Below are 18942 nucleotides of genomic sequence, written 5' to 3'. Positions count from 1 at the left end.
AGGATGGCAAGGAGGCGATGGGAGAGTGTCTCCAATCAGGACTGGATACTGCTGACAGCATCAGCAGGTCCATGACTGCAAGCACTGTACTGTGCAGGTTTGCGTGGTTGAGAAAGTCTGGGTTTGCACCGGATGTGCAGGCCAGACTGCTCAACATTCCCTTCGGCTCGAGGTTGTTCGGCAGCAAGGCGGATGAGAGTCTGGAGAAGCAGCAGACCTCTAAGGCGGTGGCTGAGTCCCTTAGCGCCTCCATTCAACAACCTCAACAACCTTATTCAGGCTCATCTTCCTGGAGGGGTCGTTCTTTTCGTTTCTATTCCTCAGTTGGTAGAGGAAGAGGACAGGTCAGACAAAGGGGGCAAAGAAGATACCCTCATGGTGGACGAGGAAGGGGTACAAAATCAGCCTTAGAAGCAGCATCTTTACCCTCAGCTGCTGCTGCAGCTGCCTCTAAGCCACTCTGAGGCCTTGACACGCAAGACCCCGGTTGGAGGCAGAATCTCTCAGCATCTGAAAGAATGGCGGGGCATTACTTCAGATGCTTGGGCACTGGAAACAGTAGCCCACGGTTACTGCCTTCCTTTTCTAAAAAGGCCTCCAGATCATCCACCGGGAACCAACTCTTTCAAAATTCCAGATCCGATCCTTGTGCAGGAAATTTTAACCCGGCTAGAGAAAGGTGCAATAGAACAAGTATCTGTAGTGGAGAGGAACAATGGTTGGTATTTCCCTTATTTTCTGATTCCCAAGAAGGACAGAGGAGTGAGACCCATCTAGGACTTAAGAGATTTGAACAAGTTCCCCAGGAAGGACAAGTTCCAGATGGTTACCCCTTCTCAGATCCTTCAGGCCCTCCAACTCCAAGACTGGTTGGTATCATTGGACCTTCATGATGCTTACTTTCATGTGCCAATCAATCCCAAGCACAGAAAGTACCTGAGGTTCGCGGTTGGTGGTTCTCATTATCAGTTTCGAGTTCTGCCATTCGGGCTGACCTCCGTCCTGAGGGTTTTCACCAAGCTGATGGCGGTAGTGGCAGAAAGTCTCAGGAGAGGGGGGATTCACGTCTACCCCTACCTGGACGATTGGCTGATCAGGGCTCGTTCTCCAGAGCAAGTCCAGGAACATCTCAGTATCACCTGCCACTCCCTACACAGACTGGGCTTCTCCCTCAATTACAAGAAGTCACATATGATACCATTCCAAAGACTCCAGTTCATCGGAGCAGTCTTGGATACTTCCTCGGGGAAAGCCTTGCCTCCCGAAGTGAGAGCTCAACACTTTCTGCAGATGGTAACAAAATTACAGAATGCCCAATGTCTTCCGGCCTTCGATTTTCCGAGGTTGCTCGGTCTCATGGCATCCTGCATTTTCCTGGTGCCAGAGGCCCGATTGAGAATGAGATCCCTTCAATGGGCTCTCAGAACTCAGTGGTCCCAATGTTCAGGGAATATGTCAGATCAACTGCAAGTTCCGAGCAGAGTTGCTCAAGACCTTCTCTGGTGGGCGTGCCAGGACAACTGTCGTAATGCCTACCTCCAAGGAGCCAGGTCCTACCCAGCAACCCCAGAGGCAGGCATCATTTCCCCCAGGGAAGTGCCAGCGGGCCCAAGCTGGGGCCCTTTGTACGCAGTCCTGGCGCCTTAGGCGCCAGGCTCATGTTGGACCCCTGTCCTGGCACCTTAGGCGCCAGGCTCATAAAGCTAGACATGTGTTCAAGTGTTTTAATGTGCACTTACCTGATGCAGACCATGCTGCTACATCCAGGCCCTCTTGAGGCCTGAACGGAACTACTTTACCTGTGGGACTACTTTCCACCCGGGTGTGGACGGGGAAGGATACACACTGGGAACTTCTTCCAAAGCTATTTAAAACACACCCGATCAGCAACTCACGCTTCGCGTTGTTCTGCTCCTCGCAGCTGGACGCTCACCGTGTCAGCTCCTGCATCTGGACTTCAGCCACGCCTGTCAGCATCCTGGGTCGCCTGCAAAAGGAGATAAGAAGGACTTGGAGAGAAAGAAGACCTTACCTGCTAAATCAGCACCACGGAGACATCACACCGACGATCCTGAAAAGGAAGACATCATTTTTAAAAGCATTTCGCTACGATCGCTGCAGCGCTGCATTTCACTCACCTATCCTGGACGCCTCCATCTTCAGCAGCGATCATCCGGATCCACAGACACTTCCCAGAGCCTAGAGAGAAAAAGACAAGAACAAGGTGAGAGAAGGAAAGGAATAGGAAAAGCTCAGTTTCCTTCTAAGACTTACCTGTTGGGTCATTCCCATTTCATTTCGGGTCTTGCCGCTTCCAGGCATTCTCCGGACCCCGGCCCCTATGGGGAAAAAAGACAAAGACATTGAATGAGCGAATGCAAAGACATTACCCGAGCGCTCATCCAGAGCTTACCTGTCATTTACTGGAACTGCACGTTTCACTTCGGGTCGGCGCCATATCTCCGGCATTCCGAACCCCGGCCCCTAAGGGGGAAAAAGACATAAGCATCAGCGCTTGCTGCAACAAGACAATGAACATTATTATTAAGCTTGGACTTTAGAACTTGCAGCAGAACTTTTACAACGCCTTACCTGAATAGTCAAGCTTACCTGAACTCCCATCAAGCCTCAACCCAGTGAAGTAGCTGGGTTTCAACGCGCCCCTGCATCAGAAGCAGGATGGAGAGCTCATCGTTCTTGACCCTAAGGTGAGACTTCACGGGGAATCGTGGAAGGGTATCGTGGAGGGCTGGAGGAGAGTGGGAGGCTTGAGCATAACTCAGTCAGTAGGTAATACTCCCTTTTCACGCACAGGGGAATATTCCTGCGAGCCAGAGAAGCCAGAGTAGAGGGTCCATCTTCAGGGTCCTGCGCTTCACCATTGAAGAAGCACCAGCACTCGAAGCCAGACCTGCGCCTCCGTGGGAATCAGGTGAGCGTTACAACAACATTCTCAAAGGACAATTTTTTTGGCAACCATGACCGGAGATAACTGTAGTGACGGACGCCTCACTCACGGGGTGGGGAGCCCATACCAACAAACTGACAATCAGCGGTCGTTGGTCTCCATCGGAGTGCAAACTACACTCAACCTTTTGGAGCGGAGGGCAATCGGACTAGCACTGAAGGCCTTTCTGCCCTCTGTACGGGGAAAACATGTCCTGATAATGACAGACAACACAGTGGCCATGTACTACCTCAACAAGAGAAGCGGTGTAGGGTCACTACCACTGTGCTGAGAAGCAATGCAGCTCTGGTTCTGGGCAATACAAGAAGGAATCTCTCTGTCAGCAGTTCACCTACCCGGAGAGCAGAACACTGTGGCGGATGTTCTGAGCAGGCAGAGCAGTGTCTGCCTGCAATTAAGATAGGAAGATTGACTCTTTAGGCAAAAGAGTGTTAATTGCAGGAAGTATGGCACTAAAATCTGCCAATGCTACCAGTGCATTAGCAAAATACACACATACCCTTTGGGGTGTGGCTGCTCAAGCTGCCAAGCATATACCAGAGGGAGAAGAGAGAGAAGGCTTTTTAAGCCTGATAGAAGATGGCAAAGATGCCATGAGACAATCCCTACAATCCAGTTTGGATACAGTGGACCCGGTCAGTAGATCCATGGCTGCCAGCACAGTACTTGGACGTATGTCTTAGCTAAGAAAATCCAGATTTTCAGCGGTTGTCCAGGCACGTCTGCTAGACATGCCGTTTGACGGTACTTCTCTGTTTGGTGAGAAGGCCAATAGCAGTCTGGAAAAACTGCAAGCTTCTAAGACAACCTCAATTTATGCATCAAGGATGGAGAGGTTGTTCTTTTCGTTTCTATTACTCCATATCTAGAGGAAGAGGTCAATTTTCACAAAGGGGTCAAATAAGAAAGGTAGAAGGTAGAGGTAAAAAGGTATTGTGGAAGAGGTAGAGGAGGAAGGATCGCCTTTCGCAGAATTGCCCTCAGCTGCAGATGGAACAGCAAAATTACTCCTTCACCCACAAATCTGTGGTAGGGGCAGACTCTCTTACCATGTCCAGAGTTGGCGAAGCATAACTTCAGATGCATGTGTCCTACAAACAGTAGTAGATGGTTACTACCTCCCATTCCTGAAAAGACCTCCCGATTGCCCCACAGGAGCAAGATCAACCTTGGTTCCAGATCCACTCCTCCAACAGGAGATTCTCACCCTATTGGAGAAAGGCACGATAGAGTTGGTACCTGTAGCAAATAGGAACTGAGGTTGGTACTCCCCTTACTTTTTAATACCCAAGAAGGACGGAGGAGTGCGACCCATCTTGGACTTGAGATGCTTGAGTAAATTCCTCAGGAAGGACAAGTTCAAGATGGTAACTCTTTCGCAGATGCTTCAGGCCCTTCAACTCCAGGATTGGTTGGTGTCATTGGACCTTCAGGATGCTTACTTTCATGTGCTGATACATCAAAAACACAGTGCGAACCGCCAATTGTGAACCTCGGGTACTCTATCAGTTTCGGGTTCTGCCATTCGGCCTTACCTCAGCCCAGAGGGTCTTCACCAAGCTTATGGCAGTAGTGGTAGCAGGTCTAAGGAGGGAAGGGATGCATATCCGCCCCTACCTAGACAACTGGTTGATCAGGGCTGTTTCTCTAGAACAGTCTCTGAATCCTCTGTCGCACCGGCCACCTTCTCCATGGGCTGGGCTTCTCTCTGAACTTCAAGAAGTCCCATTTGACACCTTCTCAGAAGCTACAATTTATTGGAGCAGTCCTGGATTCAGCCTCAGGAAAAGCTTTGCCACCTGAGTTAAGGGCTCAACATCTTTTGCAGATGGTCCAAAAGTTTGAGTGCCCAACGTCTTCCAGCCTAAGACTACCTAAGGTCTCAGCCTCATGGCATCCTGCATTTTTCTGGTGCCAGAAGCCAGTTGGAGAATGGGATCCCTTCAGTGGGCTCTCAGACCCCAATGGTCTCAATTCTCCGGCAGAATGACGGCTCCAGGTACCGACAAAGGTCGCCCAGAATCTCCTGTGGTGGACCAGCCGAGAGAATGTGATGAAAGGAGAACATTTTTGGCAACCATGCCCGGAGACGACAGTTGTGACAAACTCCTGCGTCTGAGGATGGGGAGCGCACATGAGAGATCTTTCAATAAGAGGACACTGGTCTCAGTCGAAGTCCAGACTCCATATCAACCTTTTGGAGCTGAGGGCAATCAGATTAGCGCTGATGGCCTTTTTGCCCTCCGTACAGGGGAAATGTGTCCTGAAAATGACGGACAACACAGTGACCATGCATTACCTCAACAAGAGGGGGTGTCGGGTCACTGCCCTGTGCAGAGATGCAATGCAGCTCTGGTACTGGGCACTGAGAGAAGGAATAACTCTTGGCAGTTCATCTAGCTGGAGAAAATAACACAGTGGCGGATGCTCTGAGCAGACAGAGCACGATATCCCACGAAAAGGGAACTAGCTCAGGAAGTGCTTCAAGAGATCTTTTCCCTTTGGGGAACCCCTCCAGTGCATCTGTTCGCGACGAGTGTCAACCTGATGTGCAAGCTGTTCTGCTCCAGGGAATTTCCCCAAAGAGGAGCTCTTTCAGATGCGTTCATAGTGGACTGGGAATTTCCACTCCTGTATGCGTTTCTGCCAGTACCTGTCATTCCTCACATAATACGGGGGTTGAGGAAGTTCGGGAAAACGATGATCCTCATTGCTGCAGATTGGGCCAGGAGAACGTGGTACCTGGACCTTCTAGAAATGGCCATCTTCCCTCCAATTAGTCTTCCCCCAAAGAGAGGACCATCTCTTGCGAAAGGAGGGTTGCATTCTTCATCCAGAGATCAGAACTCTCAACCTTCACGCCTGGTGTCTGTAAGAGTGAGATATAAGGATTGTTACCTTCCGGAAGACATAATGAAAGTGCTGCTTTCGGCTAGAAGACCAGCAACTAAATCCATGCACCGCTGCCGTTGGAATATATTTCGCAGCTGGTGCAGGGAAAAGACAATAGAACCTTTCTCATGTAAACTACCCCAGGTTTTGTCTTTCTTACTTTACTTGACTCATTCGGGGTTGCAAATAGCCACAGTGAAGGGCTATTTAGCAGCCATTTCAATTTTCAAAAGATCTCCGGATGAGGGATCATCCTTTAAAAGGCTTAAAACATTTTTTTCCGCCTACTCCCTTCTTCGTGCCATTGTGGGATCTAAATTTGGTACTAAGATGTCTTATGGGAGCTCCCTTTGAGCCCTTATATTTGTGTCCTCTAAGGATGCTTACCATAAAAACTGCCTTTCTGCTAGCCATCACATCTGCCCGTAGGGTAAGTGAGCTACAGGCTCTTTCTTCCAAACAACCTTTCACGCCCTACTCCAAGGATAAGGTAGTTTTAAGGGTTAAGTCCTCTTTCCTACCAAAAGTAGTGTCAGTATTTCATTTGGCACAACGTATTGCACTACCATCTTTTTATCCTCCTCCATCTAAGGAGGAAGGGAGACTACATTTCTTAGAGGGTACTAACTTTCTATATCACAAGAACTGCATATATTAGTCAAGATGATCAGCTGTTTATTGGTTATGCTGGTCAAAGATTAGGTTTGGCTGTCACAAAACAAACCATCTCTAGATGGATTGTTATGTGTATAACTGAGTGTTACTCGTTGGCAGGAAAGGATTCGCCCGAAGGTCTGAGGGCACATTGCACTAAAGGAGTGGCTGCTTCCTCAGCTCTAGAGAGAAGCATACCAATGAGGGACATTTGCAGAGCGGCAACATGGAAGTCCCTGCATACATTTAGTAGATTCTACTGTGTAGATTCTTTTTCCAGAGAGTAAGACACATTTGGCAATGCTGTCCTCCAAAATATTAACAAATAAAGTACATTCTTAGCACTCTCCTCCAAACTCAAACTGTTTTGGGAGTCTTATCAAAGATGAGGAATACGTGGGAGGACACAATCTGTTTGAAGAACAAGTTACTTACCCGTGGTAACGTTCTTTCGACTGGGTGTTCCTCCCACGTATTCCTCATCGCCCTCCCATCCATCCCCTCTTGCCTAGAATGTACATGTATTACACCATCCTTTCTCGCAACGTCAAGACTATCTCCTCCTGTGACGTAGCATGTTAATTAAAGGGGGGGAAAAAACAAAGAACTGCGGTAACGGTCAGCGCACGTGCTACTATATACAAACGTCACAAGGGACGCTATGGAGACCGTAGAGGACCAAGATTCGACGCTGCACGACACTCGACCCTATAAAAATAATTCTGAAGCAAGCTGCAAGCAGACTTGAATATATCAAATATGAGGAATATTTGGGAGGAACAGCTAGTCGAAAGAATGTTACCACGGGTAAGTAAGTTGTGAGGCCTAGTATTTACCGGTTAGTTTAGACTATCTAAGTCCTATAAAGGAGGGAAGACATTTATTAGAACACGCATTTGCAAAGCCAACAGTTTTGTCTTGCATAGGCATGGGATCTACATTTCCAGGCACTACCATAATAATGTTAATGTTTCTACCCGACCATAGGGCGGAAACAGCTGGCAAATGGGACTAATACCTGTGCATATGTTGGCGGTGCCTGGGAAATTCCTATCCAAGAGCCAGAATCTTTGGCTTTGCCAATGCTTGTTTATAGCAGGAACTTGCTTAAGAGTTTTATCACATCAGTAGCTGATTTATAGCTTCAATTAATGTATTCTCTTGTATAAGGTTTATCAGAAAGCAGAGAGCTAGACTTTGGGATCTGAGGGTAAATCACTGGTATCAACCCAGCCATATAGGGGACCTAGGAAAACGTCTGAGTTCAGGTAAGTTTCTTTGTAAGCAACTTGGGAGTTTGGGAGACCTTTTGGAAACTCTTTAAAGGAAGTAATGGGGCTAAATCTAGTGGGTCTGATGGTGTAAAAGTAAGTTTTCCTTTTACACCATAGGTGCAGCAGGAGAAGTACCCAGCCAGATACGTCCCCCCACAAAGTGTTCCAACCCATGTTGAACCAAAAAGAGTGGAAGAGCTGGTTGACGAGGGAGCACAAATTGCACTCCAAACAGTTGGATTCCATGATAGAAGGGAGATGTTACCTCCAATCCCAGTTTTCCTGGACCTTGAGGACCCAGGACGGTGGAACCAACTATCCAATCAGGACACCAGGACCCGGGGACAGGTACTCACAGCGCTGGCTGCTGAGAATTCACCCCAGAAAGGATGATGCATAGGTGAGTTTAGGTGCTAGGTTTATCCAAACAAGGATCCAAACAAATGCATCCCAAGAAAGACCCCTATAGAGACTACTACTGAGGCAGAAGACTCATTAAGCCTCTGCGAACATAAAATAAAAATGACATGGAGGCCTTCTAATCTTTTAGGCGCAATTGGTCCTGTGGCACGAGTGTACAAAGGAGTCTGATGCAGTCGTCTGCGAGGTTGAACATGCGTCTTCCCAGTCTCTTGTAATGATTTGTGGTCCATTTTGGAGCCTTTGTTCGAATTGCTGCAAATTTGACGGTTTCATTCAGGTAATTTGAGACCTAGAATTACCTAATAGTTGAGGCCTAGCATACTTCCTATTCCTTTGAGGCCTATCTTACTTCATTTCCTTTATGGGTTTTGCTAGGCTGTGGAGGAAGGTGTTGTGAAGAGCCAGGAATGAGACGTGGACACAGAGAGCTCATAGTTTTGGCTGTGAACTTTTATTTAATAAATAAGGGGTTGGGAAAGGCCTCTCTATCCCTTTCATGAACTTTATTCAACACATTTGTAAACTTCACTGTGCCTGGTATACTTCCTTGCCAGGGCATTTTCAACCATCTCTCTTGATGCACTTGCATACTTGATTCAGAATAATGTTTGGAAGCGGGCTTCAATCTTGATCTGTGCCCATTTTAATTACAATGTCTTGGTTTCCCTCTTTGCCAATATCCATTATTTGTATTTTGGCTCACTTTCTCCTTTGGGTTCTTTTGCCCCCTTGTTGTTCTTATTTGTTCACTCTTCCCCGTAGCCTCCCAGGAGGCATGCTTCTCTCCGTCCTGTTCGTAGCATTTGGGTTTCTTCTGTGGTTGGTGGCTTCCTTGCCGCTTTCTTCCCGGTTGCCTCTCCGCTAGGATTTTACTTCTTGGATGTGGCTTTGTTCGCCTCCCGGGTTTTCTTCTGTGGTTGGCTGCTTCCTCGCTGCTTGCTTACCGGTTGCCGCTCCACCAGGATTTCACTTCTTGACTTCTGGGGGTTGTCTACTTCTGCAGCTGCCTACACATCCGGGGATACTGCTCCCCAGCCACAGACAGGCCGGAGCTCCAACTGAAGTTTGCCTCGGGCAGCGTGACAAGGGGGGGCCTGCTCCCTGTCTTGGCTCTTTGGGACTCCTCCAGGCAGCGGTCTCTTTCCCAGCCATGCTGGATGTGCCTTTTTAAATGCCCCAGCACCTATCAGCGGTTATCCACAACTAGACCGCGTTCTGTGCTTCTCACTGTCCATAATCTACATTGCTCTAAGCAGCTTCCTCATCACAGTACTTTCATTTTCATAGGAATGGTAGTGCGTTTTAGGAAACTCATGCGCACACACAAGGGAAGATATCCACATTGGTTTCTCTAAGTGGTGGAAGGGAGTTATGGCAATAAGGCATGGGGAACAGAATGGGTATCCCTAAAAGGGAAAGGTGGATACCATATTCCATCTGATAATGCATTACCCTTCTGAAGGTCACCTCCCCCCGTGTGATCCTCCCTCATGTAGCCGCCCCCAGGGCCAGGATCAGGTTGCAGCTGCCGTCCCCTGGCCACATGGAAAGAGTCTACCGCCGGTAAAGGAGTGATGGCATCATCGGATTCATCACAGTGTACACAGAGTAGGCTCACACTTGGAGGGTGATAGGGTATTTTGAGTAGTTTAGAGCAGAGGTTTGAGCAGTTTTGGTAGTAGGTGTTTGTTTTTTTGTATTTTGTTATATGGAGGTTTTTCTTTGTAGCGCTTTTTCCTATCGTATGTGTAAGGTTTTGTTTGTTTCCCTGATATAAAAAGGAGGAAAGTCTTTTCATCTTGTCCCTTTTTTATCTTTTTTTTTCCCCTAATAAAACTTAAATCCAATAAAAAGTTCATATCCCAGGTCTTATCCCCCCCCCCCCAAAGAAAAAAACCCAAAACAAGTTATTCACACTTTTATAGTTTTCATTGGGGTGTTGTTTATTGATTCATCTCCCCATTTGTTGTTGTGGTGTTTTTTCACCATGTCGTGTTTTGGGTTCTCTGGATGTTTTTTGGTTCTCTTTTATTAAGTTGACTGGCATGCAACGCAGGGAGGGAAGAAGATGGGAGAGGACGACTTCGAGGAGCTGCATTTCAACTCACAGGATTAGGCAAAGGTGTATTTTCCCCCATGAGGAAGGCTGTTCTGGCCCCATGCAGCCAACTTTGCCAGTCTTTCAAGTTGACAGGGAAGACTGCTGAGGCATTGATAGTGGCCTCAGCTTGAGGAGTGGGTGAGGCGGAAGGGCCATCGAAGGAGGCCAGGATCACAGAGACATGAAATGCAGGGAGCTGGTGGAGGCAGGATCTCTTGTGGACTGTCCAAGCCCCCCCACAGAGGTTGGGCCCACGAAGGAACAGCAGTGCATGCATGCAGGTAAAGTGAGCGGAGGGGTATTGCCATTTTCCTCACGTGGGCAAAGGGGCCAGCTGTAATAAGCACCTGGCAGAGGAGTATGGTGGCACAGTTTCTCTCTGATTGGCGACCGTTGCTGAAAAGGAAGTGTTCTCCATCCAGCAGGGTGTGGTGTGAGAAACCTGAGGGTATTCTCACTCCTACTCTCCTTGGATCCTCTGCGCAGGTGGCCAGTGAAAGGCCATTGCTCTTGGATCCTGACCTTGTGGGTGGAGAAGCGAAAAAAGACCACCTGGGTAGAGTGTCCTTGAAGATTGGGTAGTGGGGTGCCCTTGGGTGAGACATGGTATCCCCCTTTCCCTATTGACAACCAACCTAACCATCCCCCTACATTTATGGGCTATTATAGGCCAGTTCCCCTAATTTTTCTACATGTAACACTTGACAGTACTGGGACAAAGAAGAGGCAACAAAGAGTGATGAAGACTGCTCCTTTTTACCACTTTGGTACTGGGACAAAGAAGTTTCCTTCCAGGAATGGTGAGGGTCAGGCATGCCCCTTTAATTGTGCTCAGGCAGGGCTATTTGGAAATCCACACCTGCAGCCTGTCAAGGGGCTGCAGGTGTATAAAGGGAGACCAGCCTGTCGGGGCAGAGAGCAACAGGGAGACCTGGGTGTGGAGGAACAGCAGGAGACTCTTGTAAGGAGGCAGCTGTGGTGGCCCAGTAGAAAGAACCAGGACACCGGCAGAAATCCTAGAGGACTTGTGGGACCCGATGGGACTGGGTGCCGTATTTCCTACAATTCTGGGAGCCTCCAAAGCTCAGCACGCTCAACAGGAGCTGCTGGGGAGCCTGGAACAGAGGACGCTGTTCGTGTCCGGAAACGAGCATCAGCGGTGCCGGTGTGAAGCAGGAAACACACGGCGAACGAGCGGAGCTCGCACCAGTGGGTTTCCCGGCTTCAGTAGGTGAAAGTAAGTCGCAGGAACCACCGGGAGGACACAGAGAAGGTTGGTGAGTGTCAGAGTGGTGCTCCAGCACCGGGGAGCTCTTAGAGGATCACAAGTGAGTAATGGTCCGTGGAAGTAAGCAAACCATTGCATATTGAATACCAAACTAAATGGCAACTTAACCTTAAAGCTAACAAGTGTACTTTGAATACTGAACTTAATTAAGCACCATAAGAATGCATAGAACTTTTAACTGAAAATGAACAATATCGGATATATGTTGCACAACAAATTACCCCAAACCTTGAAGTCAAATATATTGAGGGCTGAGGGAAGCCAAACCGTGAACTTTAATGAGTGAATGCAGTGTGGCAAGGCCACCTTTTGGCAAGGGGTGTGTGATGCATGGTGGCAGAGCCACGTGGCTATCGAGGAGAAGCCATAGGAGCACAAGAGTACACCCTAAACCAAAAGGCCAACAAAAGGGAGCAAGTGCCAAGGAGAGAGAGAGAGAGAGAGAGAGAGAGAGAGATATCGAGATATCGAGATCGCTCGCTCTCTGAGGAGTCTAGAGGCCCTAGTTGTGCGACCTGCAATGGGTGGACCATGCGGTCGAACATCTGTGCATATGCCAGAGAGCCCTGTATGTTGAACTATAAGGACACTAAGTAATAGCCTAAGGAAATCACTGCAAGTAAACTCGCGAAGGGGGCCAGAAAGGAGGTCAGGTTTACCTGGTATTTTGTTAACTCTTTTCTTTGAAAAGACTGAGGCAAGTGTAAGTGAAGGCATTCAAGTCATGGGGAAGGGAACCCCGAGACCTAAGGGACTACACTTGTTGTCTTGGCATCAGAGTCTCAAGACCCTTTTGTTTTGGATTGTGTTACTTGAAATTTAGGGAACGGAACTCCAAGGATTGGTTTTGAACTGGAAAATGGAGACTATTTCATGGAACTTTCTTATGCTTGTGGAAGGGGAGCCTGAAGAAAACTGCAAGCTGGAAGAACCTAAGAACTTTGAGTTGAACACTTTCTTTTTTAAAATGTAAAATATTATTAGATGTTATCAGCAATATCCAGAACATTCCGGTATTCAACAAGAAATCTTTATCAGGCATAAATCAACATCATACCCCTCCCCTTGGGCGCATTTGGGCAACAAGGTTAACTTCTAACATGTTATCGAGGAAACACATTGACAAGAAAGGGATTGGAAACACCTTCTAAGGCATCTAAACCAGGTTGAGGGCTCTCAATCGGTCTGGACATGTCAGAGAATTTAAGGATTTTTGCATACATTTTACAAACAGCACCCCGATTGACATGAAGGTTAGAAGAGAGTTCCTCATCTTGGTGGTGAGCTTTTCCATGGCAAAAACGTTACATGATTTATCCATTAAACTAAATGAGGACTGGGGTTTTTTTTGGAACTGAGGCCAGGACCGCTCCCCTCACTCAAAAATGTAAATGTTACAAAAGAGATCCTGCTACCTCACTTTCTCCCCTTTCTAATGAGATGATTACTCAAAATATCCCCTTTAGGACGTGCAACATCACGGTTCAGACCAAATTACTATTTTGGACCCATAAAGTTAGAAAAAATATATATATTTTATTTTATTATACCAAATTTCATTTTGTTCTTAAAAATCGTACATTCTCATTAGGTATACAATATAATCTTTAAAACACCATAACCCAAATGTATTACTAACATGAGAAACAACAGAATATCGACATACATTTTTGAAAAAAGAAAAAAGATAAAAAAAGAAAAAAGTGAAGGAGTGAATCAAAATTTTGAATACTCCAAATTGAACAAAGATGAACCTCCACCTAAATTCTATCACTAACAGAATTTCAAAAACGCATTTACAAAGTCATCAAAAAAATATATATATAAAAAAAAATTAAGACAATACAATTAAATTTCATAAAAACACATTAAGAAACCACTGTACAAATCAGAAAAAAGCAATTTTCACTACTACCGAGGCTATCTTGATGTAACATTCAGCTGTCTACTACTTGATCCTTATGTTTAATCTCAGGATTGCTCAGTATTTTTTTTTTTTTTTTTTTTCCAAAATTATTTTTATTGTTTTCAACGTAACAAGTCCTGCTGAGGTTAGGATCATTACATGTATGGCGACTTTTAGGACATATGAATAGGAGAACATTGCTTTGCGTTTTATAAACTTAGCTAATCTTGCGTTCTCTTCAATAATAAGAACTAAAAAAAAAAAAAAAAAAAAAAAAGATAATAATAGTAGCAACTACAACAGGGTAGGGGGGAGGGAAAAAGAAAGAGAAGGAAAGAAAAGAAGGGGGGTGGGGGGGTGAGAGACAGGGAGCAGTTTTCGCAAGGAGCTGATTTTACACATGAGCAGGTTATTATCTGTTTCGCCAAGGAGTCTGTTTCAAGGGTTCGGAGTGACGCTTTCGCTGGAGTATGCCGGGGGTGCTTTGGTGTCAGGTCTTCCAAGTCCGGGGAGCTCGGTTGGTCGTTCGTGGCGCTTCGGGGAACTGGGAGAACTCAGTTGCTTGTCTGGCTTAGGGCTGTGTTTTCTTTTTCAGTCCTGGGTTTCCATCCAGCGTAAGTTAGGTGGCTGCCTTGTCACCCCGGGGAATTGCTGCGCATAGTCCAGAAAGGGCGCCCATGTGCATTCAAATTTGGGTTTATTGCCTGACCTGATGGCCGTGACTTTCTCCGCTGCGGCGATTTCCCAGCATTTAGACCACCACATCTGTGTGGATGGGCCCTCCGGGTCTTTCCAGAGTCTGGCGATGGAGATTTTAGCAGCTGTCAGGAGGTGGGAGCATAGGTTCGCCATGTTGCCGGTTAGAGGGAATTGGCCTTCTCCTGTCGACCCCAGTAGTACAATCCCTGGGTCCCAGGGGATGTTGAGTCCGGTGATTGTCTTAATCTGTTCCAGGATGTTTTCCCAAAATAAGGCGGCTTTGGGGCAGGACCAAAAGAGGTGGAATAGAGTCCCGCGGTCCGGGCATCCCCTCCAGCATTGCGCTGGGATAGCCGGGTTGCATTTGTTGAGGAATGACGGGGTTCTGTACCATCTGTAGCAAACTTTAAACGCACATTCTTTGTTCGTTACACATTTCGAGCTTTTCAGAGCGCGGGACCAGATATGTTGCCATTCCTCCAGCTCAATCGGTCTTCCGATGTCCTCTTCCCATTTCACCATGTATGGCTCTTTTTTCCCGGGGTCTGTTCTGTCTAGAATTTTGTACAGGGTTGATATTTTCCCCTTGGAGGGGGTTGTCGAGAGGGAGTGTTCCAGTGCTGTTAGCTCCCTGCTGCCTAGTTTCCTAACCAGAGGGTGCGATAGCCAGTGCCTCAACTGGGAGTAGCGGAACCTTTCTGTTTCCTGGATCTTGAACTTTGTTTTACACTCTTCGAAGTTCAGGGGGAGGCCATTTTTGAAGAAATCGGAGATCGTTTCTAGGCCTCCGGCTCGCCACTCTGTGAACTGGTTTGGTGTGATTCCGGGGGAGAAGTCGGGGTTGTTCCAAATTGGCGTGAGTGGACCCATTGTGCTCCTGCATTTCCACCGGCGTGCAGCCGTCCTCCAGCTCGCGACTGTGTTTCTTGTTGCTGATAGGGGGCCTGGGTCCCTGGCTCCCCAGGGCTCCCTGGAGTGGGGCAAGGAATCCAGTGGGGTCTGACACCAATCTTCCTCCAGGTTTAGCCACCGGGGTCGGTTGGTTGGAAGCTTCCAGGCAAAGGCCGGGGCTAGTTGGGCTGCGAGGCAATATCTTGCCACATCTGGGACCCCTAGGCCACCCAGGGCCGTGCTTCGGAGCATGATGCGTTTTGGGATGCGGGATTTCTTTCCTTCCCAGACTAGATTCAGCACCTCTCTTTGTAGTTTTTGCAGGGCCTTTTCCCGGATCGACACCGGCAGGGCTTGGGCATGGTATAGCAGCCATGGCGTAAGATTCATTTTTATCGCAGTCGTTCGGCCGAACCAGGAGATTTCCTGCTTTTTCCAGCGGTTGATGTCCTTTCTCAGGTCTCCAAAGAGTGCCGGGAAATTGGTCTTGTACAGCTTCTCTGTTTTGTTGGATATCTGCACCCCTAGGTAGTTGAAGCTACTTCCGGCCCAGGGGATTTGGAACTCCTCTTCGAGATGAGCCTTGGTCTTTCTTGGGATGTTTATGCCCAGTGCGATGGATTTAGCGATATTTATTGTGAATCCCGAGGCTACTCGGAATTCTTCGAGTGTTTGCCGTAGGGCTCTTATTGACTCTTCCGGACTGGTGAGTGTGAGGAGCACATCGTCTGCGTAGAGCGCAATTTTGTAGGATTCTTTTTTGTACGTTAGGCCTGATATTGATGCATTTCGGCGGACCCTTTCAGCGAATGGCTCCATGGATAGGGCGAATATGAGTGGGGAAAGAGGGCATCCCTGTCTTGTGCCTCTGGTTATGTTTATTCTACTGGATTTTGTCCCGTTGAGGCGAAGATTTGTAGAGGGTTTTTGGTAGATGGCCAGAACCCATTTTGCGAAGTTCGGGCCGAAGCCGAAGTGCTCTAGTGTGTTCTTAATATAGCCCCAGTCGAGCATGTCGAAAGCTTTATGCGCATCTAAGGAGAGGACTGCCAGTTTTGTGCCCAGTCTGTTCGCTGATTCGATGATGTTAATGGTTCTGCGAATGTTGTCTTGGGTACCCCGACCCGGGATGAATCCGGTCTGGTCCGGGTGGATGAGCTCTGGAAGGAAAGGGGATAGCCTATTTGCTAAGATTTTTGCGAATATCTTCGCGTCGTTGTTTAGGAGCGAAATGGGCCTGTACGATGAGCATTGTGTTTGGTCTTTTCCCGGTTTGGGGATCAGCACTGTTATTGACTCGTTCATGGAGGGGGACGTGGAGCCGGTGGATAGGAATGAGTTGAATAGAATTGCCAGCTGTGGGGCTAGCAGGTGAGCGAATTTTTTGTAGAATTTTGCTGTAAACCCATCCGGGCCAGGTGTTGTGTTCTTCAGGCGGCGGATCGTCTCGCTAACTTCCTCCGCTGAGATGGGGCCCTCTAAGTTCACTAGGGATGGAGGTGGCTGTTTCTTTGGTGCTAGGGCCAAGAATTGGGTGATGGCTGAGGTAGCTGTTGGGGGTCCTGCCATGATTTCCTCGTGGTGTTGCGCCATTAACCCGAGTTTCTCGGGGTCCCGGTGGAATAAGGTGCCGTTCCTGTCTTGCAGAGATTGGATATGGTTCCTGGTTTGTAGCTTTTTCAGTTTGTATGCTAAGAGTTTATTCGCTTTGTTACTGTTCAGGTAATAGTATTGTTTGGTATAAGTTAATGCTTTGGCGGCTCGGTCCGCCAGGTGGATCTCGAGCTCTCTCTTAGTTTTCTTGAGTTCTTGGTGCGTTGTTTTCTTATAGCAGGCTTTGAGTTTGTCTTCTAGGGTTGTGAGGTTTTGCTCGAGCTTTTGTTGCTTGAGTAGGTTTTGGCGCTTGAGTCTGGCTGTTAGGTCCATAGCGACCCCTCGGATCACCGGCTTCATGGCGTCCCACACCGTAGCTGTTGGGGAGTCGGGGGTCGTGTTCTCTGAGAAGTAATTCCGAATTGCCTCCGCGAGGTCCGAGCTAGCCGATATATCTGTCAGGATGCGGTCTTGCAGTTTCCATTGCCTCTGCGTAGGTTTCGGGGCCCCATGGATAAACACCACCATCGTGACTGGAGCGTGGTCCGATATTGCGATTGGTCCGATTTGGATCTTCTCCACGCAGGGGGCCAGGTTATTCGTGGCGAGCAGGAGGTCAATGCGTGAGTAGCCTTTGTGCACGTGCGAAAAGAAGGTGTAGTCCCTTTCCCCTTGGTTGTGGAATCTCCATATGTCGATTGTTTCAGTTTCCCGCAAGAATTTCGCCAGGACGAGGGATTTGCGGAAGTCCTCCCTAGAGGCTGAAAGCGTCTTGTCCATCGTCGGATCCGGGGGGAGGTTGAGGTCCCCTCCGATTATTAGGCAGCCTTCTGCGAAGGACGTGATGGTTGGGAGGAGGCTAAGGAGGAATTGGTCTTGTTCTTTGTTTGGCGCATAGGCGGCCACGAGGGTGATTGGCAGTTCCACTAGGAGACCTTTCAGGAGTAGGAATCTGCCCTCGGGGTCTTTTTTGATGGTGATCTGTGTTAGTGGGAGATCTCTTTTTAGTAGGATAGCTACGCCTCTCTTTTTCTGTGTGGCTGAGGCGAAGTAACGTTTTGGGTAGCGCCAGAATCTTAGTCGACTTTGGTCGTCCGCAATGAGGTGGGTTTCCTGGATGCAGACGATGTCAGCTGCTAACTGGTCTAGTTTATGTTCCACTGCTTTCCGCTTTCTGGGCGCGTTAAGCCCCTGCACGTTCCAGGTTGTGATGGTCAGGGTTTTGTCTAACGAACCCATCTTTTGGATTTGGTGTGGGTCGATTCAGATAGTTCCTTGAAGCTCTCTTGTTCCTTGTTCTTTCGTGATAGAGTTCTCCGTTCATTCATCTTTAACTTGCTGTCCCCTGCCCCTCGTTCCCCCCCCCCCCCCCCCCAACCCCCCACCCCTCGAACCATAACAGGGTTTCCGGGCCAGCCTTCAACCAACGGGGCATACGGCCGGACCGGTATGTAGATTCGGCATGGAGGCAAACTTTGCCTCTTCCTTTGGCCAGTAAATGTGCAGGATAAGTTTAACTGGTTTGAGTACGGTAGTCGTCTCAGGGAGGCTCGGCTCCGCCTTCTGAGGGGCAGAGGACTCGGCCCGGAGGGGGCTTGTGTTATCCGTGTTCTAGATTGCCCCTTTAGCGGTTGTCGTCCCTTTTGAATTTGCCCGCGGGTCCACGGGGTCTGCGGCGGCTGGGAACCTTGGACCAGGCTCTGGTGTGTTCCCCGCGTGAATCTCCGGGGATCTCGGCAGCATTAGGGGGGGCTCCCTCCTCGCCCCCCGGATTCATGAACCGCTCGGCCTCTTTGGGGGAAGGGACAGACCAGGATCTGCCCCCCCAGGAGAAGAGTAAAGAGGTGGGGAAACCCCAGCGGTATGCTGTTTTTCGTTCACGCAGCCACTCGGTTAGTGGCTTAAGGGCCTTCCTTTTCGCGAGAGTGGACGCCGCAAGGTCCTGGTATAGGGAGATCTCGGCGTCCCGGAAGAGAATTCGGGCGGAGCTTCTGGCTTCTTGCATAATTTCTTCCTTTATTTTATAGAAGTGGATTCTTGCTAGGACATCAGGCGCCACGTTTGCGTTTTGTCTAGCTCTAACTCTGTGGACCCTGTCCAGTTCTAGAGGGGCTCCGTCTGGGAGCGTTATGATGAAGCGAAATAAGTCGCTGACATAGGAGTTAAGCTCCCCGTCAGAGACCGAGCTTGGGATTCCCCTCAGGCGAATATTGTTGCGTCTAGACCTATTTTCGGCCTCTTCTTGTTTGTTCT

General features: G+C 48.4%; 1 protein-coding gene across 3 annotated transcripts in view; it reads left to right on the top strand.

Moving 5' to 3' along the window:
* OFD1 (OFD1 centriole and centriolar satellite protein) overlaps positions 1-18942 on the top strand; it is a 1295367-nt gene that overhangs the window by 205882 nt on the left and 1070543 nt on the right. The gene's annotated exons all lie outside the window — the stretch shown is intronic.

The sequence above is a fragment of the Ambystoma mexicanum genome, chromosome 7q (assembly GCF_040938575.1).
Source record: "Ambystoma mexicanum isolate Mex_15411 chromosome 7q, UKY_AmexF1_1, whole genome shotgun sequence".
NCBI lineage: Eukaryota > Metazoa > Chordata > Amphibia > Caudata > Ambystomatidae > Ambystoma > Ambystoma mexicanum.
The sequence above is the reverse complement of the archived record's forward strand: the minus strand, read 5'-3'. Positions and strand labels throughout refer to the sequence as shown.